The sequence below is a fragment of the Lepisma saccharinum genome, chromosome 14 (assembly GCF_977018435.1).
Source record: "Lepisma saccharinum chromosome 14, izLepSacc3.1, whole genome shotgun sequence".
Classification (NCBI taxonomy): domain Eukaryota; kingdom Metazoa; phylum Arthropoda; class Insecta; order Zygentoma; family Lepismatidae; genus Lepisma; species Lepisma saccharinum.
The window spans coordinates 61,524,233-61,549,164 of record NC_139242.1 but is presented as its reverse complement, the minus strand read 5'-3'; the positions used below and the strand labels follow the sequence as shown (position 1 = coordinate 61,549,164).

At 37.3% G+C, this 24,932-nt stretch overlaps 1 protein-coding gene across 4 annotated transcripts in view; it reads right to left on the bottom strand.

Annotated features, from left to right (window-relative positions):
- Window positions 1-24,932, bottom strand: part of Ae2 (anion exchange protein Ae2) — a 201,188-nt gene that overhangs the window by 149,469 nt on the left and 26,787 nt on the right. Inside the window, exon 1 of one of the 4 annotated variants that reach the window (XM_083135764.1) lies at window positions 19,373-19,441. The exons of 1 other annotated variant lie outside the window; for it this stretch is intronic. The gene's annotated coding sequence lies outside the window, so the exon portion shown is untranslated. Of the gene's footprint in view, window positions 1-1,782; window positions 1,909-19,372; window positions 19,442-24,932 lie in introns of those variants that run through there. 2 more of the 4 variants (XM_083135767.1, XM_083135768.1) reach the window with 2 other exon arrangements.

Sequence of the window (24,932 nt, the reverse complement as noted above, 5' to 3'; positions counted from 1 at the left end):
TATTAAATACAAAGAGCTTCATGTCAATGATAAGCAAAAAAATGGAAAAAATCGAAATGTTCATTGATTTAATCTCTTACTTTTCCTTTGCAGTAATACGCGAAGTTTGCGACTATTTAGAACACAATGTGCACATTGGGAAACAAAGATCTCAGGTTTTTCAGCAGCCCTGAATTCATGTGAAAAATTCTGTTAGCTGTAGGGATAACATCCACCTTAGTCAATTTCTTAACGTTAGGTCAATTTACAATGTAGACATGCCCGAAACGTATGTTCAAAATCTGTACATCATTTCAAACCCATTTGTGGAAATATTATTAAGTTATATCTATTATTTTAATAGGGTTACATTTAAGCTGTACAATATTTCATTTAGTTCATTATTAATACAAGTAATGGCTTGATGTCCTATATAGTAGAAATGCCTACACAATAAAACTATGTCTGAAAAAAAAATAGACTATTTAAATGTTTACATGATTTATACAATATTCTATAGTATCATACATAGCATATATATTGAAAAGAAATCTGAAGATAAGGATGTGTGGATATGTGAGTGGATATGGAATTGACTTTTCGCGGAAAGAGTTTACAATTAATTAATTATATGTAGAGATGGGGGGGGGGAGCACTGAAAACAATATAGACGCTAATATTGCACTCAGGCGTCTACTTGGAGTGCAACTTTTGAAGTTTGAATTGTACTTGAAGCAAGGAGTTTGCAAAACTTGTACAAAAGTGTGAATTTAAGATTAGTTTTTATTGCATCTCAAAGTTGACGGACCTGCTGATACAAGAATTCTCTTCTGTATGTTCACATCACATCCTCCAGTGACTGGTCAACTTTCCCATATGAATTAGTTTGTCTTTATCTCCGTGTAAAATACAAACAGATATTATTTGTTATCTTTTCGATAATGTAATCAATATTATTGTAATTCTTAGGAAATTGTTTAACGTCACTGCTTATCTTACGATTGTGATAGTCAAGTTCCATAACTGTTTTTATGCACAACTTTAATTTTAGAAACTATGGCGTTAAATGGAACGAATTAAGGAACTAATAATAGTAAATTCTGGCATGTGGTTTCTGGACTTGTTTATCCTTTTATCAATGAGAATGAGATCATTATTGTCGATAATTTATATATATCAGTCCCGCTCATAAACACAGTGCTTGGACTGATGCAACTTCACACAGGATGATGCCATGGTGCGCGTATAGAATCTTAGTTGAGCCCTGAACGTATTATTGTTTTCTTTACCTTGTTTCCACTGCTTCTTGCTAATCTGTGCCAAGAATATGAACCAATAAGATAACTGGAAACGGTTGATAGTTTTGTTTTTCAAGTATTTGATTCCAGAAGCGACATTCTTCAGCGGTTCGGGTCGCTCCTTAAAGTAACCCAGGATTCTGGATAACAATCTTTTTGCTGTTATTTTGATATTCAACGTTTGGGGTTCGATTCAGTAAGGGTCAATCATAATCTAAGCCTAACAATTTCAATAACGTTACATCAAAATTGGGAAGTACAAGTTTCTGGAAGAAATAAACATTGAAAAGCAAAGGCAAATGGAGCAGTGCAGCGACTTGAAATACTGACAACAGTTGAAGAGGTGAATCGGAAGTATATTTTATGGTTTCTTTGTTTGTAAATACCGCTTGCGTGTGAATTTATGAAAATGGAAATTTATCTGTGTTATCAGTTTGAAAAAATCTGGTGTCACAGGAAACGAGAGGAAATTTTCTAGAAACAAATGGTTTTAATGGTAGCTTACCTCTTTCTCGAAAAGCGCTGTTCTTACGCAAATGCCACTACGATAACGCACACGATTGTTATTTAAAAGCCACACTACAAGAACGTGTTCACTGACAAGCAAAACGAAGCACCGTCTGAACTTGCAACCTAGCTTCGAAAGAACATTTACACAAGGCCGGGCACGCGTGCCAGCTGCTCGTTTGAAGCCCACCCCCCGTCGAGGGCCACTGCGAATCATGTTGGGGTGGAAGCAGCTGGATTGGTTGTTACGTTTGCTAGGCAACACGCCATCTGTCAGCAAGTCTACACACGTTTACGCGAGCGTGCCGGTATCTACATGCATCTGGGGTTATGGAAGGTCGCGACAAGTAACTTCCTTCCATTGCTCTCCCAAATTATTAGTGAAATGAACCGGTTAGTTAAAATGGTCGTTTTGCCGGTTTCAGTCCTCCGAGGAAAATTTCCTCTAAAATCCATGGAGTTTCGACCAATATGTAAATATCCGCACAAGAAAAGCGCAATCTGTATATGTGATAAAAATCAAGTTTCATATTTCCCTAAACTCAAGTTTCACAAATATGGCGGATAAAGCACCGAATGCACCATCCGCAACACTGATAAAGAGTGAACGAAATGACCACAGTCGCGAAAATGTCACTTTCGTTCTTTAATGCAGGAACGGACTATAATTATGAACGATCGGCAAGGTATGGATTTTAAAAATAGAACAAAGTTATTTTAGCCTTCAACCCAAGAGGGAGTGGGAGACAATTATTTGTTCTTTTGTTTCTAAAACTTAGGCACAAAATCTATTCCACAAACCGGTAGGAAATTAAGATTCCAAAAAGCATACAGGCAGTAAATTTTATAACTTGGTACTTATTTATTCGAGCTGATCGCTCAAGTAGCTATGCAATGACCAGCAATGTACTCGCTCATTTCTTTCCCCTCCCCCTTTCTTGCAAGTTTGAGTTGTAGAAAAAAAAACTACCATACAACCAGAGAGGAGGTACAACTCTCTGCACTCATCCCCCACCCCGTTGTTCACGATCGAGCGCTTCTTGTCATGCATACGTCACGAGTAACGTAACAATACCAGCTGCAATAAAATAGTAATGTAAATAAGTGCTGATAATGTAAACTTCGCTTTTTGCATAGGAGGCTTAAAATTATAGCATTAATTAACTGTTTGTCCTTTCAACAATTATTTGCTTTGATCAAACTTATTTACAATGTTATACGCAGAAATGTACAATCACGTAGTTTATCCGTTTATTATAACTGCCCACACGCATTTTCAATTCTGATGTCGATTGTTGTGGTCGTGGATGGGGGTATAAAAACAAACTCTTTAAATTCTTATTGTACTGAATAAATGGTTGTTTTTCGTCCAGTTTGACACGGGCTGACTGGTGCGACATATTCACTTTGCGTGTGTGTCACAAGTGAAAAATGAGTTTAGATTTGTGTCTAAAACAGGACACCTTCCAACAAACGCGACACAACTGAAGCTGAGCTTCAAAGTGCCAAAGAAAAGGTTGTATCAAAATACAGATCTGTACAGATCTCTTGCCTGCTACGTGATTTAAGATTGGTTCTGTCCCCCCCCCCCCCCAACAACGAATATGACACCATCTCCGGTAGTTCTCTGGGCAGCTATTTAAGAAGCAAGTATTTCCAATGTATCACCACGTTTAGCGGTAAGTAATGCGTCAAGTACGAAACTTTTTCCGCTGGCAACTGGACGATGTTAAACATGTGAGGCAAGTGCAGTGGAGACTCTAATTCGGACTCCAATGGGACACGAAAAAAAATCGAATTAACAAAAGCTTGTATCATTGAAGATGATTTCAAGGGGAGCGGGAGCCGGACATTTTGGTGCGAGGACATTTTGGTGTCTATTTCTCTTTATATCCTTTCACCTCTTACCTTTGTCATTCACTTTCACTTTTCAGTGACTATAAATACTGAATGTTAGTTACTTCCTCATCACTTCAAAAATGTGTTCTGTAGTGGATAGTTCTCATGGTGAATATGGAAGTGGCAGCATCAAACGCATTTCGCCATGTCTTCGAAGGAATACAAGTGAAGTTTTGTCTTTTCCACTTGGCACAATGTACGAGTATATATCGCCGAGTGCAGTCGGAAGGGTTGCAGGAGATATGCAAAGGATGCAGCATTCTCACTTCAGTGCCGTATGATACCAGCTTTGGCATTGGTACCAGAAAAAAATGTATGTAGCTCAAGCTTTTGAAGAACTTTGCAGCGAAGTATCAGATGATCTTCAACCAGTTCTGGATTACTTCCAAGACAACTACGTAGGACGTCGCGAAGAGGTGGAAGGCGTCAGCCGAAGTTCTCCGTCGGACTTAATCACTACGGAGCTGTCCTAAATGGAGATTGAAAAACAAACAATGCTGTGGAGGGCTGGCATCGAGGATTCCAGTCGCATGTTTCCGCCGACCATCCCACGATTTGGCGGTTCCTGGAAGTCCTGCGTCGTGAAGTAGCTCTGAACGAAACTCGCTATGGAATCAGTGGAAACGTCGAGCGGCCAAGAAAGAGATACAAAGAATTTTGTGTTCGACTTGAAACACTGGTTGCTGCATGTGATAATACAGACATCGTTCGCTACCTACGAGGTGTTGCTCGTAACTTTTCCATGTAAAATTGCTTGTATGAAGGGACAAAATAAAGAGGAGTCAATTCAAAAGAACATTATGTTCTTTCTGTGCACCAGTTATATGTTGCACCAACAAGTCCTGGCACCAAAATGTCCTAGACCCGATTTCAAGGGAAATAAACTTCTGTTAGAATTATCGAGTAATTCGAATTATCAAAGTTCGAATTAAAAGTGTGTCCACTGTACAGGGTGGTTCAAAATTCATGTTCAAATTCGCCACACACCATTATTAATGCATGTTCTTAGATACCTCTCAAGAGTTAGAGACTGCACGCAGTAGCCCCGTCTAGTTGGCTGCACTTTTTGACGCTTGGTGCAGTGCAGGTGTATCCAGTGTCAGGGTGTTGCAAGGAAATGACGTTCAACCAACTAGTCGGAAAGCGGTGTTCGAGTTCAGAAGATTCAACAAATGCCTCTCTGCTGCTTTAAACTGTTATTTGATTAGTTAGTAATCACCACGTGACCATACACCGGTCCGGAAGGTAGTGCAGACACCAAATACACTACTTGACTCCAAATCAACGAACTAGACGACTCGGTGTTGCACCGTGTAACCAGTCAGACGCTTCGGTGCAAAGAGAGTCAAAAAGTGCAGCGAAATAGACGGTGCTACTGTAAGTTAAGTGGGTCAAACGCATTGTATATGCATTTGAGTACTTGCTACTTCTTGTTAGAATGTTACTTAATAGGACGAATGAATACAGAAGGGTAATCAAAAACATTCGTGGTTTCGAGTGCATGACACCTAAACAGTGACCCGGTTTCAAGTGACATAACACAATAACAATCATTAGGAACATGAAAACCGTTTACAAGCCATACAGCGTCTTGAAGTCGATTCTTTATTCAGGTAGAAAATTCAGAGTAAGCTGAGCATTAAGTTAAGATTTGTCCTTGCTCATGTCTCTAAACTGTCTGCAGTGCGGGACAGTTATTACTACCATGTGAAAGATAGGTCAATAACTTGTTTCATTCCATGACACGAACTGATGATGCAAGTAAGTGTTTGTTGGTTTAACATCACCTCTATTCGCAACACTGAGGGACGGCATAACCCCTTGAAAAGATATATGTAGGTTGTCCGAAACGGGTGCTTACAGAGACGTTAATGAAAGACGATGAAAAATTTTTAGATGGCGAGATTATTTCAGTTTAGAGATATGTGGAGAAAATACGACGAAACTTAAGCCTAACTAAACTGAAGAGACATTCTGTTACGTAAACCAAACACCATTACACCGTATATTATGGAAATTATACACTCACTTTCCAAGAAGTTATCCAGCATTGTCTCACGACTTCTTGGCTTTTCAAACCATCCACTTGGCGGCGCTAGTAACTTCCGCATGAACTTTTCACAAGTAAGCAACGTATGCTTTTACAGAATCTTGTGTGTATATATATATTCTGGCCGAAAACGAAATGCTCCAGAGTTTTGTCTAAATAGGATCTCGCAAAGAAAAATCCTAAAAACGTTACTCATGGATTCAACCACAACGACCATTTTTTTTCTAAAAGTTCTGACAAAAACCGGCCGGCCCAATTTATCATTAAAGATTAACATTTATTGCTCAACCAAACGTTTGTTGGTAAATTTCAAATATACGCGTAGATGATATCTAGTCTGCGCTTCAAAACATTGCTTGGTAAATTTGTTTGAAAGCAACAGACAATTTCTACAATGAGATGTGAAACTCTGAAACGTTTCCCCCTTGGGAACTGAATCTGGGACTCCTTTATTACAGGTCATAACTACTGGGTAGGCTCTGTCCATTATGTTGTGGATAGCCTCAGGTATAGAATTTTCCTTCGTGCATTGTGTACCAGTCATTTTTGTTCTGACACAGAACAGTTATGCATTGTAGTGGTTTTCTAGGAAACTTTTCCTTATTTATTTTTATGCTCGATTCTTAGAAAGTGATAAACTTAGGAATGTCCGGTAAAGGAGGAGGTAGAACGGAACAACATAATGCCAGACTTCCTTGTTTTACGGATTGAGAAACATGTAAATTGCACACAAAAACAAGCAACTCTAGACACTGTACACTACACGATCCTGAAAGTTATAAATCTGTATGATTTACACTTCAGACAAAGACAGTTATAATCAAAACTTCGGAATATTATAGGATCCAAACTAAAGATTTCTGACTTCTGAACGCACTACGTTTAACCACTTCGTTACGAGGGTTGACATGCAAGGGAGATTCCATGCCGAAGCGACACGGTGGGTTCGTACCGAAGCGACAAGCGGTACGATCCTCTTCAGTCTATGAGCAAGTATTCACCGAGGATAGGATGCACGTTAAGAAAACGTGTCAGTCTCAGCGGCACGTGCAGCTTGTGTCGCTTCGGTCCGAAAGGTTGATTACCGAGAATTCGCTTCCAAGGAACACGTGTCGCTTCGGTCTGAAAACTCCATAACATTCCAAATATCATAATTAGTAATTTGCACCGTAAGACATTAACAATATAACCTTCATGCAACTACAAGGATGTACCGGTGCCACGACACTCCCGTGGGAGAGGGGAGGGTGAGCGACCTCTAAGGAAAAACGTATGGAAGCCAACCTGGGACACATTCCTTTTCTTTAAAGAAAGTATATTATCTACCATATGATGTTTTTGTAAACAATATTAATGCAAATTGGTTTGATGGTACATTATAATATTTTAAAAATTAAAAAGAAAATGTCAATAAAAGAATAGTGTGAACTACAACAAACAACCGTGTTCAAAGCAAAACTTATTAAATAAAGAATAAGCAGGGGATAAACAAATATTCCTCCGTCCTGCACGTAAAAGCAGCAAAGTCACCCCATTGTCTTGATTTTTCTATGTAAATCTATGTTCTATTATTTAACATGACTCGATAGTACACTAATTAAGTATAGTCTTAGGTGCCTAACACTTGACAATCGTTTGGACAAATTGAAAATCGTAATCTTCTTTCTGCTTAAATCACACTATTTTCTTCGTCGTCTACACTTCCAATCCTTCTTTAATTTTTTTTCGTTTCTTTTTCATTTTCATTTTTTTTTCTAGATTAACCCTTCACTCGTTTCTTAATGCCTCCTCTCTTCTGTATACTCTCTCCTCCATTTAATTTTTCTCTTTCTATCTCATTTTCCTTCTCTTCCTCATCTCTTCTCAATATCTGTTTCTCGTGTGCCTTCCTCTCTTCAATACCTTTGTTTTCTTTGCTTTTCTTCTCCTGTATCTACTTTTCTTTGCGTGGTGTACCTTTAGACAAACTGGAAAACATTCTCTTTTATTCTTATATTTCAGACTTGATTTGGCGGAAATTTCAGACAGAGAATTCGATGTATTCAATGACTCAAAAACAGATAAACATGATTGTAAGCATAACGTCACAACTCAAACCTCGATATTGACTCTCCACTCCCTCCAGAAACTTTTTCTGAGCTACTACTATGCTAATGTTTTGTCGTTTTAGAATGCGACAATAGTAACACTTAACTTTAAAAAATGTCATGTTGACATTCTGAACATCCTGAACAATCACCTATTTTAAAAACACAGAAGATGTGAATCCAAGCAGCATTGTTACGAAAACAGATGCACTACTTTCGAATGTGAGGTGGTGGACACTAGCCTGACTCACTTAAAGAGTGTATATAAATGGGTCAGATATTAAATCCTACCGCTACAAAATGTCTGCAAAAGTTACTTAACTCCAATTTTAAAACTATTATCCTTCTAGGTGTTTTTTTGTAACTAGTGTTATACGTACTACATCTCAAACCGTATGTGCAAAAAAGAGCTAAATTGCACCTCAATCTGGGCTAAAAATTGAGCTGAAAAAGCTATTTTTTAAAAAAACTGACAATCTTTATTTTTTCAATCATTATTATGGGTTATTTTGCACCTGACGCAATCACGATTGTACTGTCACCTATACAGAATGTATAGTAGATGTGGTTGTTTTTATGTACATAGTCTGCACATACTTTGAGCTAAAATTTCCCTCTTGGATCTAGAATGCTCTTTGGAGTATTTTATGACTTTAGGATCTGAGTAAGAGTGCAAAGGCCTGTCTTGACTCCAAAGGAGCCGCGTTGGCAACAGTGCTTGTGGCAACGTCGGTACTTTGGCTATTTTCAATCACATGTGGTGACAGGCCCTTGAACAAATACAAAATTTCGTACGGGGTTCTTTTGATGAAACAATGTTATGTCTTTTTATACTCGGTTCATTGAAAACCAATAGATATATATATTTTTTTGTATAGTCCTTTGTATCGTTTCGTCCGATCTAACATGGATTCCACATTGGGAATCACATTCTCACAGACTACCAGACCTACTCTTAATCCCTCCTTCATACTTAAGCCTCAATTCCCGTGCATCATAAGCGTAACACAATACAACAAAATTTAAATGGGAGGTGACTTTTCAGACACCCTGTATTCACTTTATTATCCATCAAAGGGAAAATCTAAAAACTAAAAACAGACATCACCGACAGATGTTCTTGGAGTTGGGACAGCAGTAAGTGTTGGTAAGTCTTGTGGGAAAACTGAGTTCAGAAATGATAAGAGCCTCGTGATGTCATAATAAAGTTTGGAAAGGGATTAAACTATTTGAAATGCTTATGCAACTGCTGACATTACGTAATGCTCATGTATGTATAACTTGATCTTATTTCTTAGAAGTCTGAACATTTATTTCCGTACAGTCTCGAACACTAGTTCCGGAGAAAGGTTTTTGCAGATATTAACTTAAACCGGGGTAAACGAATATTTGATACGATATAAAAATGTTAAAACTTCTGAAAGATAAAGTTCCACGTGCTTATTTACACAGTGCCATAAGGTGGAAGTGAGGTACAGGCCGACCTCAGTTGGGTTGCGCTACGCTGGTAATGGCTACTACGAAATATCTCTTTCTGCACCTCCCCTTTCTTTCTTTAATTTTCTCCTGTTTCTTTATATTTTCTTTCGTCCTCTGATTTTCTATCTTTCCTTTCCCCTCTGTACATTTACCTATATCTCAGTTTCTTTTCACTCCTCCCTCTGTTTATTTTCTTTCTCTCGTTCATTTCTCTTATTTATTAGAGAAAATTCCAGGAACAGCACAGTCAGTCATTTTAGACAAATTGTCAACAATGAAAGAGCAAAACCAAATGACACAAAAATTAACAAAATAAGTCAAACATGGCACTATTTGATATTATTTACCAGCATTTACCCCCTTGCCCCCGCCAGGTTACGCCTATGGGTTCTACTAAGTTTTTTAGCCTTCCCCTATGGCGTTGTGGTAACTTCGGGCATCTCGTAATCAAGGCGTCCTGGGTTCGATATCAAGTGGAGGCACATTATGGTTCGGTTCACACTTTAAACTGTAGGTTCAGTCCCGGTTAGCCTTTCTGTGCATGAAACTGATTTAAAAACAAATTCTACTAGTTTGGGAGATAAGACTGAGTTCTAAGTTCACTTTGCTCATAGCGGACCTACAGTTTAAATTGGAACCCGGGACCAACTTGTGCCTCCATCGGAGCGAAAAATTGAGAATGAAACCAGGACTGTAGTATACGGCATATACCCTCTGGTGTATACTCATTTGTGTACACCTTACGCAACAATGCGTAAACGCAGCGTGCTACGATGCCAGAGGGCCCGGGTTCGAATCCCAACTTGGGCATCTGTGTTCTTTGCGAGCTTCCCTTCATCATTCATAATCATCTTCGCGATTAGGCAAAAGTAGCAGAAAAGTGAAGTAAAATAAACTACAATAAACCATGCGTATTCGTTTGTACAGGATGCCTCATAAGTAATAGCTCAAACTGACACAGGTGAAAGTACACGATAATAGAAGCAAAAAAGTCTCAGTAAACATGGGTCTGCAAACGAGACGTTCTCGAGATAATCGCGAATGTGTGATTACAAGCCGCCACTGACTTCATTGTTTGCAAACGTCGTCCTAGTTGGTAAAATGCTAATAATACAGTAAGAAAAGTCATTAGAGATCTCAGTGCTAGACTGTGTACTGATTGTATCCATCCTGTTTGGTTCCAACGCCACCTCTCGGAAATGTTCTTGTTTTGTAAACAAAGAGCAAATCTCGGAACGCGCAAGGAGTAAAGCACTCTGTGTTTACAAAATGCAATCAGTGACTGCTTCTAACCACACATTCTCACACATTACTAGCATTTTTACAAACTAGGACGACGTCAGTGGCGGCTTGTAATAACACATTCGCGATTATCTCGAAAACCCATGTTTACCGAGACTTTTTTGCTGCTATTATCGTGTACCTTCACCTGTGTCAGTTTGCACTATTACTTTTGAGACACCCTGCATGTATGTAATTTGTCATTACTCCAGTGAGCTTATTACGGTCAAACACATCTGATTTCAAGTGATCCGGAACATAATGTTGAGATGAATACATGATGCGCGCCAGTATTTTATCCCCATCATTTGGCAACAACTTTGTAGAAATGTGTACAGTTAATTTTACCAAAACGTTTGCTACCACTAGCAAGTTTAACTTCTTTGGTCTCTTTGTACAGTCGCGGAAGTTCTGGACTGCAATGATTTGATTGAAAGTTAATGGGATAATTACAATCCAGAAGTGTCTGGAACTGTACAGTACTTATATCAAAATCACCATTGAAGTTCCGACTTGAGATTTCGTAGCATCGAGTAAGCAACAGCGCAAGTCTCAATAATGTTCTTGTTTCTTTTCCCGCATCAATTGGCGGCGGACTGCAAAGACTTATCGTTAAACTCGACAATTGAGGTATGTTGTATTACAGTTTTAAACACAGAGACAGAGTGAACAGAGAATTGCTGCGGTTCTTCTGTGTTCTTTTTTGTGTGTTTTTCAGTCTTATTAACTGATAATTCACAAAAGCAATGAACAAGAAAACAGGGTGGCCCAAAAGTCCCGCACCATAGGCGTATGACGATAAATGTGAATTGTTTGCGATTTTTCCTTGCACGTGAACCATGTTGACTACTAACGAGCGGGACTTGGTGATCCACATCCTGCGAGTGATGGGTTGAACCTACAGTTGTGTCTTGACAACACATTCAACAAATATTGTAATAGAGCCTATGATGCGGGACTTTTGGGACCCCTGTACAATAGAATGCCGTACTGTCGCCTATAAAAGAGAAGAAGAAGAAGATGCAGTAACGAACGTTTGTTTGTGCTCCGCAAATTTGTTTAATTTACTCAGTTTTTGTGTCTATACTGGATATTCCTGTTATAAAACAAATGCAGTAAGTACTGTAGATCATATACATACATAAATCAATCGAAACTAGTAATGTAAAGTGATATATTTAATCATTTCTCGTCGCTCAATACAATGTAAACAAAGAACAGCAGTTTCAACGACAAGTGTAGTCACATCGTTTATACAGCACGATTGGAGCACAATCGTTCGGCATGAATGCGTGTGCAGTGTGTTCGAAACCTGTTTCGAGGCAAGAACTTTTATCTAAAATACAGTGTAGCAACTGTGTTAATTGGTTTCACACGAAATGTGTTCAGCTGAAAGACGCAGATGTAGAATTTATAAATTCTACGAAACAAGTATGGCGCTGTAAAAATTGTGTAAAGGATAGACGCAGTAGTATATCTCTTGAAAGTGATTCGGAACCAAGTGAAATGAGTCAGCCGTCTATGATGGATGTATACAAACTATTGCAAACGCTATCAAAGGAAGTGGAGGAACTGAGGAAGCAAAATAAAGAGACAGAGCGGGAATTGAGCAAATCATTGGATTATGCTCATCAAAAACTGGATGAAAATGTTGATTTAATAAAAAAGCAATCCGAGACCATCGCCACATGTCTTGGACAGGTGGAACGGCTGCAAGAGGAGAACACTCAACTCAAGAAACAACTTCAGGAGACGCAGTTGCAGCTTGATGAACTTGAACAATACGGGAGAAGAAATACAGTGGAAATTTTCGGCATTCCCGAAAACCCAAATGAAGATCTTTATGAAATTGTGAAAAATGTAGGACGGGCTCTAGATATGCAAGTGGAAAAGGAAATGATAGACACTTGCCATAGGTTAAGGAAACTTCCCTATCAAAAATCAGCAGGTATTATTGTCAAGTTTGTAAGGCGGGCAGACAAAGAGAAATTTGTACAAAAACGTAAGGTTAAAAGGAATCTTAATTGTATCCATGTAGGATTTTCTGGTAATGACAGTGTATATATTAACGAAAGCTTAACACCACTTCGTAAGACCATATATGGTCAAGCAAGAAAAATAAAACGAGAGAAGAATTATGCATTCTTGTGGGTCGACAGTTCAGGTACGATTAAACTAAGAAAAAGAGAAGGTGACAGAAATGTTTTTGTTTTAAAGACAATTGAAGATATTACTAAATTGGCATGACTTTAAATGGCTTCCCCAAATGACATTTCCATTTACTATCAACATTTACATCAACATTTCATAACAATATCTGGTAGTGTTAAGTTAAGAATGAAAACAAATGATTCGGTGGTTCATATACTAAACTCAATAAATGATGTTCTCAACTTGAAGTAAAGGTATGACCGAAACCGATAACTATTTTTCAATATATTATCAAAATGTAAGAGGAATTAGAACTAAATTAGATCAAGTATACAGGAGTATATTAACCGCCAACTACGACTTTATATTGTTAACTGAAACTTGGTTAAATAATAGTATTTTTGACAGCGAATTTATAGATGATAGATACCTTGTTTTTCGTCAAGACAGAAATTATAGAAATGGGGGTGGTTCATTAATAGCTATCTTAAATTGCTTCCATGCTCAACAAATTGAATTTAACATTGACAACGTACAAGTGGTTTGTATTAAGGTTGTAATAGACGGAAATGTTTACATTATTGTCTCAGTATATTTTCCACCAAATTCAAAAATTGAAACTTATGATGATTTTTTTGTAAAATTTGAAGATGTCATTAATTTCAACACTTATAATATTATACTTATTGGTGATTTTAATCTACCTCTTGTAACTGGTCCAGATTATGATCTACTGGAAGGTGATCGTATTTGTTTAGCATTAGCAAATTTTATTTCTATGTTTAATCTCCATTCTTCCAATAGTATTAGGAATGGCAATGGAAGAACCTTAGATTTAGTATTAACTAATTTAACTAATATTAATGTCATTAGATCTACTGATACGATTGTACCTGAAGATTACCATCACCCTGCATTGATTGTCGAAATTGTAAATTCTTTTATAAAATTCAGAGAAAAGATCAGTGGCGTACCCACTTATAATTATTCAAAAGCGAATTTTCTTGGCCTATATAAGGACCTGGAGAAAGTAAATTGGGATCAAATAATTAAATATCATAATCCAAATATTGCATTATCACAATTCTACTCATTATTAGACGCAGTTATAAGTAGGTATGTCCCTAAAAGGAAAAGATATAAAAGATCATATCCAAGCTGGTTCACATCTGAAATAATAAGAACTTTAAAGAACAAAGAATATTATAGGAAAAGGAAGAACTTATCCTATTATAACAACATTATGTTTATAGAGACACGTAGGAATTTAAAGAGTATGATAAGTAAAGCATACAAGTCTTATTTGAGAAATGTTGAAGAAAATATCACTGATAACTCAAAGATGTTTTGGAATTTCATTAAAAACAAAAAGAGAAATTTAAGTAAACAGAAACAAATGACTTATGAAGCCCAAAATCTTGAGTCCAGCAAGGAAATTGCCGATTCCTATGCTAAGTATTTTAACAGTGTGTATTCCTCTTCTCCCTCATCATATTCAATTCCTGAACCTTCCTATACTGAAGTAACTCATTGTCTTAACATTCACTCAGTAACTAATGATGATTATAACGAATCTGTAAAAAAATTAAAATCGAGTAAATCTAGTGGTGCGGATCAAATTCCTACTTATATATTTAAAGCTTGCGCTGACGTATTACGCATACCACTTTGTCATATATTTAATCAGATATTAAAAACCCAAATATTTCCCGATATTTGGAAAATTAGTAAAGTAATCCCTATTTTTAAATCTGGTAATGCTTGTGATGTAAAAACTATCGACCTATATCTCTTATATCCGCTCCGTCTAAGATATTTGAACAAATTATTTATAAAAAAATATTTAACCATGTCAAACCATTTATAACTACAGAGCAACATGGGTTTTACCCGAACAGAAGTACTACTACTAACTTGATCACATTAACCCAATTTGTTTTTGACTCATTTAATGAGGGATCCCCAGTAGATGTAATATATATTGATTTTGCCAAAGCTTTTGACAAATTAGACCATTCAATTTTGCTTCAGAAATTATCAAACTTTGGCTTTTCCATAAGTTTATTAAAACTAGTAGCTTCCTATTTAAGTAATCGAACCCAATTTGTAACATATAATCAGGTAACCTCTTTTCCGTTTATTGTGCACTCTGGCGTACCACAGGGTTCAAATTTGGGCCCTTTATTTTTTCTATTATATATTAATGACTTACCACGAACAATTAAATACTCCAAGTGCTTATTGTTTGCCGATGATGTAAAAATATACAAGAGAGTAAATCATGAGACTGACTGTCTAGCTCTCCAATCCGATTTAAATAAATGTTGCGTTTGGTCACAAACAAATAAGCTTTCTTTTAATGTCAATAAATGCTTTGTACTTTCTTTTGCTCGACGACATATGAGATACACTCACAAATATATAATTAACAGTAATTCTTTAAGTAGAAAAAGCATTACCAAGGATTTAGGAATATGGTTAAACAATAAACTCACCTTTGATACTCATATTGAAAAAGTAGTTAACGACTCTTATAAAATGCTTGGCTTTGTTTTAAGAAACTCCAAAGATTTATTTAATATCAACTCTTTAGTATATTTATTTAATAATCTTGTACGAGCAAAATTAGAATACGGGAGTACGGTATGGAACCCATACATCTCATGCCATATCAATAAAATTGAAAAAATTCAGAACAAATTTTTACGACATATTTACTACAAAAAATACAAGAGATCTTCATATGCAGATCGCATCTCCTATGTTAAATTACTAAATGAATTCTCATGTGATACACTTCAACGAAGACGCGAAACGGCTGACCATATATTCCTATACAAACTTGTCAATGGTATACTTGAGTGTGAAAATCTTATACAGTTGATAAACTTTAACGTCAATTATAAGGTATTAAGAGTACGACAACCATTTTACTGCAATAAATCAAACACAAAATTCCATCAAAATTCTCCAATCATTAGATTATTAAGTAAACATAATAATATTGTCCCGAATGGAATTGATTTGGATTTTGCTTTTAATATTAAAAACTATCTATATAGTTTAAACAACATATTAGATATACAAATAAAACAAATCTAATTCTAGAGTGATTTATTTATAGTCTCAAATACAATTTATACCCTTCCAAATTTTGTATACATATAAACGAATTCAAATTTGAACTTTTGCTTTGTATTGATTATTCCTGTTTCCTATTTAAATAGTGGTATTCGTATAATTTCTTTATTCTTCTCAAGCTTTTATAGTTTGTTACTTGTTGATGTTTTGTTTCTTCTGTCCTTTAGTTTTCTCCTCTGTTCAAAATTTGTAATATGTATATGTATGTAATTTTTTGTATTTGTGTAACTTTTGTATTTGTATAACTTTTTGTATTCATATTTATATAATGTTTTGTGTAATAATTACTATGTGTTTGCATCATGTATTATATATTTATGTAAACTATACTGTATATAGCCTATTGTAATTGGAGCATTCGCTCTGTTATAGGTGATTGGTTAATAAATAAATAAATAAATAAAAAGCTATTGTAGCCCTTTGGTTAAATGATATCATTAAAATTCGTTTCATATATATTTTTTGTGTTGTACTATATACAGGGTGTCAAAAGTCCCTGACCACCCCTTATAAAATGAAAGGGAGTGTAGGTTGCAGCAATTGGTCATGGTAGTAATATGTTAGGCCTAGGGGGAAACTTTTTGGTGCATGTCATGACAACATCCGCCATCTTGGATCCAACTTTATTTCTTTAAATAGGGCATGTGGAGTATGGTTTTGGGCTAGAATTTCACTAGGAATTCAGTGCTGAAGTCAGATTTGTGAAAACTTTAATGTAGAGAAAAATGTGTGTTTGGAAAAACTACAATATAGGTTCAGAATTGGGAGTATTTATTAGAATTTTAAAAAGAAATGGTACATGTAAATAGAGAAACTTTATTCTATTCTTTAGGAGTATCTCAATAGAGAAAACAACTATGTACGACGCACTTAAGTATACGGTTTGAGAATCACTGGTGTGTAAGTAAGCAAAGAACCTCAACTCTGATTCGAGTTCAGGCGAGGGTCTTGTGCGGGATACACCCAGCTTGCACCAAACGCCAAAACTAAATGCTAAAAGCTCTAAACCTGGCCCTCCTGTCTTGCAGTAAAATATCACATATAAAGTACATGAATTGACAAACATTTCCCCACAATTAGGGAATCTTTTCCAAAATAGCCATGTAATATTGCTCATAAGTATCGTCATGAAAAGTATAACTGCCAAAGTGGAACTCGGTTCAATGTGTGCAAAACATGATTCACATCGATTTAACAACTGTATATTACAATGTACGTCCAATATAAAATTGAATTTGTAAATGAGATACAATAATTTATCTACAAACAAGTACCATACAACTGATACGTTAGTATACTAACCTAACCACAATTATTAGACCTAAGCAGAACTGTAGTTAGGAATTGCTAGGTTAGTGAGACAGGTTCAGAACTCTTAGCATGGCGTTTGGTGGAAGCTGGGTGTGACCTGCACCAGACCTTTCTTTGGAGGGGGGGGGGGGGATTCAGGCGAGGGTTCCTTTTATTTGACAAAGAGTCCCACTCAAAATTATATCTGTGGTTTAAATACTTTCTGCATTGGGTGCATTTTTAAAAGCAAAACTCCTTTGTCAACTACGTGCGCGCACAGACGCTAGTCAGGAAGGCACAACATACAAGATTCGAAGTATACTCTATCCACGGAAATCTGTGAAGGAGGGCTGCACATAGCGCAGAGAAGGGTGGGGTGGGGGGTCGAGTGGGCAAGGCGAAGCACGTTGTTGCGAAGACTAGTAACTGTAGTGTCTTCCCCCTCCACGCAATCCCGTTCCCTCTCACGCGTTCATTGCGTCACTACTTGCGCAGAGACTTGTTTTCGTTCGCTTGCTCCAGAGATACCCGGGACAAAGTATAGAATCTTTTAATAATTAAATGCAGCACTCCCGTCATGAGCCGATAAGCAGCCTCGCTTAAGGCTATCATGTTTACAAGCCCGTGAAATCGGATGTTTTTAAACCTACGAAAATGAGAAATTACGTAACGACGAAGGACTCCTGCTCAACAGAACGGTTAGTGCTCTCATCTTTGGTACGAGCGGTCCCAGGTGCGATCCCTGCTGGTAGATCCGAAATTTCGGCGTTGAGAGTACAATTTCAGAGCTACAATTGAAATAAAGAAAATAACGGCCCCGACCTCATACTTAATTTCATATTTCACATGCTAAAGTACGATCCTGGTGATTTTTTTTTTTATTAATCGCAGAGAATGAGTGTTATACTAACATTGAACTGCAATGCGATAATTCTGATTATACCATTGTTGACGAGAATCTGAAAGCCTCCTACCAACTTAAGTCAATAAACTTTAAAGGCTGAATAGAAACATTCCTAAGGCTAAAGAACAATTGTCGTTCTGCACACAGCCAGGGAAGAAAACAAAGCATAAGACAAAAACACACACTGCAATTTAAAAGTTGCTTTGTGACAGAAATTGCAAGATGGATTTCTTCACTACCACCGCAGATATATTTTCAGGAGGTTCAAGGTCGTTGTAAATATCTTCGATACACTACAATATAGAATATGCGTCTCTATGTTTCTGCCTAATATCCTGCAATCATATAATTATATTTCAGAATGAGTTATCTTTTTGCTTTCTTTATAAATATCACTCTTTTGCCTGTAAGCTAATCGAAATGACGGGGATGAACGGTGATTGATTGAATTGGTTTGACTGTCTTCTGACACTTTTGAATAATCGCGAAGATGAGGATAATTGATGCTATGAAATTGAAGGGACACAAAGAACACCCATGCCGGGATTCGAACCCGGAACCCATGCGTCGTAACGCGCTATGCTAACCACTCCGCCACGGAGGTCGGCATGAATGATAGGATACTCGCAAAGGTACACACATGACAGGACTTAAACCTGTGACCATGGATACTTCTTCATTAGACTGCATTAGAAATGTGAAAAAATTCACTTCCATTAAAATGTAACATTTCTTGCCATTGCGAAGTTTATTTCAGTGGTCGGTGGAGTATAGAGCTCTAGTCTACTTTATGTTCAGATACGCTGATCGGGGCCGGACTTACAGTTTAAAGTGGGTCACGATTCACTGTACGTGCCTCCGTCGAGAATCGAACCGGGGAACCCTTGAATACTAGGCACAATCAGACATATCCTTCATATGTTTTCAATATAAATAATTAAAATAACACAATTTAATGATACGTCATTGAATCGTATTTGTATAATGGGACCCCTCTCGAAAAATACATATTTTCACGTCTAGTCTGGACAGAGATTATTATATAGTTCCGTTCAGCAAAGGTCCAAAAATAGTTAGGTTACCTTTTTTAAAATGCACAACAGAACAAAAGTCACTACAAATAACTGCAGAACTGACCGACCGTAGGGAACATTTGACCTAATTGTTCTAGATTCCAATAGGCCCGTAAAATATTACACCCACGCCACACATAATATCATTACGGGGACACACGCAAACACTACAGGTGTTGCCGAAGTAACATGTGCGCGTCAACTACACTCGCACATGGCAGATTACAACTCACCTGCATTAAATCCCGTCAACAATCCTCTCCGCTGCACGCATTGGCTACGCAAAAAAAAAAAAAAAAAAAAAAAAAAACACGATCGAGCTGATCCGGCGTGTAACTCTTTAACGATCGCGCTTCGGCAACAACACTTTCACTCTCGCACAGGTAACTGCTGAATATGTTATGCCGCTGCGAGCAAAATAATCATAAAGAAAAGGTGGTGGACGATTCGCGCATGCGCAACACGCAAGGTCGGCCAAGGAAAAGCGCGGACGAAAGAGTCAACGCAACGACATGCGAAAAAAGGGGCATTGTTTCGGAAGGGAGGTTGTAAATTCTTGCTACGATTGAAAGTTTCAAAAATGAATGCCATTATTCAAGATAAGCGAACCGTTAAGAAAAGACGAACAACTATACGATTTAAAAACGGAGACTTTCGTAAAGTACGAAATCTTTTGTAATAACAGTCGCCCTCGGGAGGGGGGTGCAACCGGGGTGCCCTCCTAGATTAGCGCCAAATTCTTAATTTTGATTATATAGTCTTGGCTATCTGTCTTTCTTAAAAGTTTTTACAAACCAGATATTTCACATTGGAAACAATAGCACGAGATGGAAGGAAAGGAGTTTAGGAAACGAAATATAGATGGCAGTGGAAAGACACTAAATAAATTGTTGGAGGGTAAGTGTCGATTCAGTGAATTGTTAGGCATGTATGAAGAAGTAAACGGAAGCACAACTCAATATAACCTTTGTCTTCATTGCTCTCATCCCTCAAAGGAGGATTTTTTTGTTAGTTTAGTGCTGCATAACGTAATACACACAGTGCAAAATTAAGTAGCAATTTAACCTAAGAGATTACTGTTATCTTGCTATCATAATAATAAACGTATTATTTAACAGTAACACTTAAAGTATTGAAATATAACGCTATTATTGTCTTATTTCAAACCGTAAATATGCAACATGGTTAAGGGACTTATTGCAAGTGGAAAGCAGGGCGACCAGGGTGGAAAGGGGGGGGGGCAAAAATCCACCTCGCTCGGGTGAAAATTTTATCTTGAGCCGCCCCTGAGTGCAGTTACTCACATGCGGGGAGTCAATTCTTTAATAGTTATAATTATTATTTATTATTAGTAAACAACTTGAAATTATAACCAATTAGTGTTGCCCACGGGACGAGACGGGACAGGCTTTTAAAAATTCGAGACGAGACGAGATTGATCATGTGTCCCGAGACAAACGAATATTTTCGAGACGAGACAGCATTTCACAGCATTTCCACGAGACGAGACAGGCCAAAGTATCGTCTCGTGGGCAACACTATAACCAATCTCTCTCTAAAGAATTTGAATATAATTACTAGCTTCACATACATAAATTATATTAATAATAACTATTATATTTACATCTTTGTTGGCGTACGTTCTTTTTTTTTTTTTAAAGAAATCGTTTATTGAAATGTCAAAATCTTTTTAACTACTGTAGTCTTTAACCAATTTTGAGATGTTTCTTGTTTTGTTACGCAATTAACGAAAAATCTTCACAAAACCAACAAGAGAGGTTTGGAGCCGTTAAACCCTACCTTTATATACGGCCTTAGGTGAGCCACATTTTTTTTTTATTATTTTTTTTTTTTTTTATGTGGCCGGTTTTGTGGCCAAGTGCGTTAAGTGCTCGACTCTCGGTCTCAACACGGAAGTTCCGGGTTCGAGACCCGGCATGGGTGTTCTTTGTGAATGTCCCTTCATCAATTTCATCTTATCATCCCTCATCAGCTAAAGTGGCAGAAAAGCGAGGCTGCATAACAGATATTCAAATGAAAACGTCTTCTGCTAGTCACGTTCATATTATTAAACTTTACTAAGCTTTATGGCGAAACAGTCCTGTGAGGGTTTTTTTCATTGGGTGACGTAGTCAGCGCATCGAGTCCCATCGCCGCTGTTTTCTGCCTTTACGCGGTCCAACCAAGGGAGGTTTGCGGCTGGTGAAGCCTAATTTTAAGTGGGCCATTCTCTTTCTGGTCATTTAACATCCTTTTTTGTAAGGTATTTAGGTATTGAATGTGACTGGCCCCCACAAAATACACCGCCCCGATCTTTTTCAATCATCGGGGTCGAACACTCAACGCTCTCGGCAACCAAATTGATTTTTACTTCTCTCATTTTTGTAGGACATTTAAATATTTGATATGTACTTAGGTATAAAAGTAACAAATTAATTTATCTTTATATATTTTCATAATATACTGGGATTAAAAAGAAAGGGCTACCTCGACTAAATCGGGAGTCTTGTAGCCTTGCCTATGACTCGCCCTCAGTTTCGTCGTTATATTGCAATTAGCAAGTTTGCAAAGAAGGGGGAAATAAAACGATTTCATGTACTGAAAATACGACAGCCTTGATACAGAGCTGAAGAAAACCGCGAGCATTGCAAGTTCGTGTTTGGAGCTCCGGTCTGGGAATGGTGTTTCATTTATGAATGAGCCTTCAACGATTTCAGCTAATCACCATTCATTGTGGCAATGAGCCAAAATACAAAAAAATAAGAAAAATATAAACGAATCTCCTTTGTGAGCCTCCAGACATAATAAAGCCCCTTCGTCACACGGTTTTAGTAAAAGCAAACACAACAATTCAAAGCACGCATTGTTACCAGTAGATTCTCTTTTATGTATTTATTTACCGTTATTATGAGGTGAACTTGGTGCAAGTCTGTAACTCACCACCGTAGACTTTTGGAGCACAGTAAGGCAAAATGTTTTCGCTTGAAGGGAAAATATTTTTCTCCCAAGTATGAGGCAAATCGAAGCCATGTGCGTCTCGATGATGGAATGGTATCGATTAAAAATTACGCAACGGTCCAGAAGAGTTCCAGCGGTTGGGACGAGAAAAGATCGCTCAAGGCATGAGTGTCAATCGAGAGAGTTCGTTTACCTGTCAATGACTGCTGGTGGAACACTCGTGACTATGTGACCGATTACTTTGGGTCACGTATAATAACGCACACGTAAGACGAAAGGGTGATTTCGAGGAACAGGAATTGTGCGTAGGAAGACTGTTTGATTTCAGTGAGCATGTTTAGTTGCATGTGCTGAGCCGTGATCCTAGCAAAGAAAAACAACTAGGACAATGGATTGTCATGAAGTTATAATGGGGTGAGTGGTAAAAAAGGACGTGATCAGTTCAGTTCGGGACACAGAAAACTTAGAACGACTTCCTCGGTTGGCTGTAGTGCCATCAAACGTCGCGCTGCGACTTCCCCACGGTTGACCAAAGTTTATCCGGGCGCCGTGGAATTACTTTTGAATACGTTAGGAAGTAAAAGTACACTTGCGAAGAATGGTATTCGAAGTGATTTCTACTGCTATAATACTACACCATACTCTCCGAGACAGGAAGAAGAAAAAAGCTCAGCGTAAGAAGAAAAGTAGATATTGGTTAGTGGAAATATTATCAATTATAGTGTAAAATCGATAGTGATGTACTTATATTGGATACGAAGATTAATTTTCAAATATAAGGTAAAAATAGTTGTTATTTGTAGCTTATTTCCTTTTGTCAAGCTTATTAATTATTCACTACTTAACTAACTAAAACTTGCGAGTGACTTACTTAACTAACTAAAGACTTGCGAGTGACTGGTCGGTCTGGTACTATAAACCCAGAGCTTGCAAGCCGAATCAGATAAATATATTCAAAGCAACAGTAAAATGTCACGTCTAAATTTGAAAATAAAAGCAAAAAGAAAGACGTTTGAATCCACAGATGTCGAATGGAGTAGGTGGTTTACTGAAGTGGCCTATTCAAAACCAGGGCTGCCGTTCTGAAACGCGAGGTCCTTATATTTTTGAGAAGTGTAAATATCAACAAATTCCATTTCTCGTAAAATTTTTAAGACTAAACCAACATTTTACGTTAACACTGTGTGGAGAACATCTAAACAAACAATTCTCTTTGTAAATTTTGGCTAGTTGTGGCCTTGTTTCGGCTCTGTAAAAAAAAAAATGCTCTTGGATAGGGTTACCAGACGTCCTCTTTTTACCTGGACATGTCCTCTTTTTCCGGCCCTAAAAATATTCCGGGAGGGTTTTAGGACAATGGAGAAATATCCTCTTCTTTGGGGTATAGACAATTGCTTCAACTTCAAGATTAGTAACAAAATTTTATATTTGTAAATGATTGTTAATATTGTTATTGTAAAGGTACGTTTATATCAGTATAATATAAATAAATTGACGTTTCTTTATTATCTGGCTAACTAAGTAACTCATTGGCATTAAGGAACCCGAAGGTTCATCACCACAGCAGCACAAGCCTTCCATTTTTTCCTATCTTGGACAAGCACCCACTCTTCATTATCTTTACCAATCTCTTTCAAATCTACTCTAATATTATCTTCCCATCTTTCAGGTTTTCCTACAGGAATTCTCCAAATATTTATCTCTTCTCCCATACGTGCTACATAGAACACATATAAATCTTCTTTAATTAATGATACTAATAATGTTAGGGGATGAATATAGTTTATGTAGTTCATTATTATGTAATATTCCCCATTCCCATGTTTCTTCACCTCTTTTAGGTCCAAATGTTCTCCTAAGTATCTTATTTTCAAAAACTCTCAATTTATGTTCTTCTTTTAAAGTAAGAGAACAAGTTTCACAACCACATAATTCTACGGCCACAGTAAATAAATTAAAATATTCAGACATTTGCGTATAATGAGGCTTGTACTGAAACTGTGTAAAATTATTTCACAGGGGTGTGTGATGTACAAGCTCACCAAAACAGTAGTAAAAACAAAACTTGTGTTCGAAGTGCTGGATCTTCGTCGAAAGTTAACAACTTTTTTGCAATCTAAAAATGCCCTCTTTTTTTAAAAAAATTGTCATCTGGTAACCCTACTCTTGGAGTTCTCGTAATGTGTGTATACAATCGTACACTACAAATTCATTATTGCCGCCGACACTTATTTTTCCTTATTCCTGTCAGGTAACAATGTAAAAGCGTTGGTGCTCTACGGAAACGGGATCAGGAGGAAACCTTGAGAGTTGAGGTTTAACCTTACTCGTTAGCGAACGTATACAATCTACTTTCATTTGTTTATATATATTTATGTAATTTGGCCGTTACTCCAGTGAGCTTATAATCCTAAAGCGACACATGTCGCGTTCCGCTTCGGTGTGAAATCTCCTTGACCGTAACCCCAATGAAAATGGTTTCTTCTGTATTTCGAAATTTCCCCACACCGTGGTGCTGCAAGTCTCGGTACTTTTCAGACAGCGTGTTGCGAGCGATTGAGATAACGGTTGTGTTGCAGTGCATGGGATTACCAGTGTAGTGCCAGTTGTTTCTGCAGTGGGGTCAGAGAGACCCCACCATACTGAAAACTTAATTAATTTCAAGTGTGGACAGTATTGTTCCACAAGGACATGGCGTCCCCCACCATACCAGTTACGGTTAAAATAGCCTAAAACAATAATAAAGAATTAAGAATTACACATACATTCATGTTCTCAATATGTGTTGTTTCTCGCTTTCATATCATTTTCGCTGCCCTCTCATTCAAAAGTATA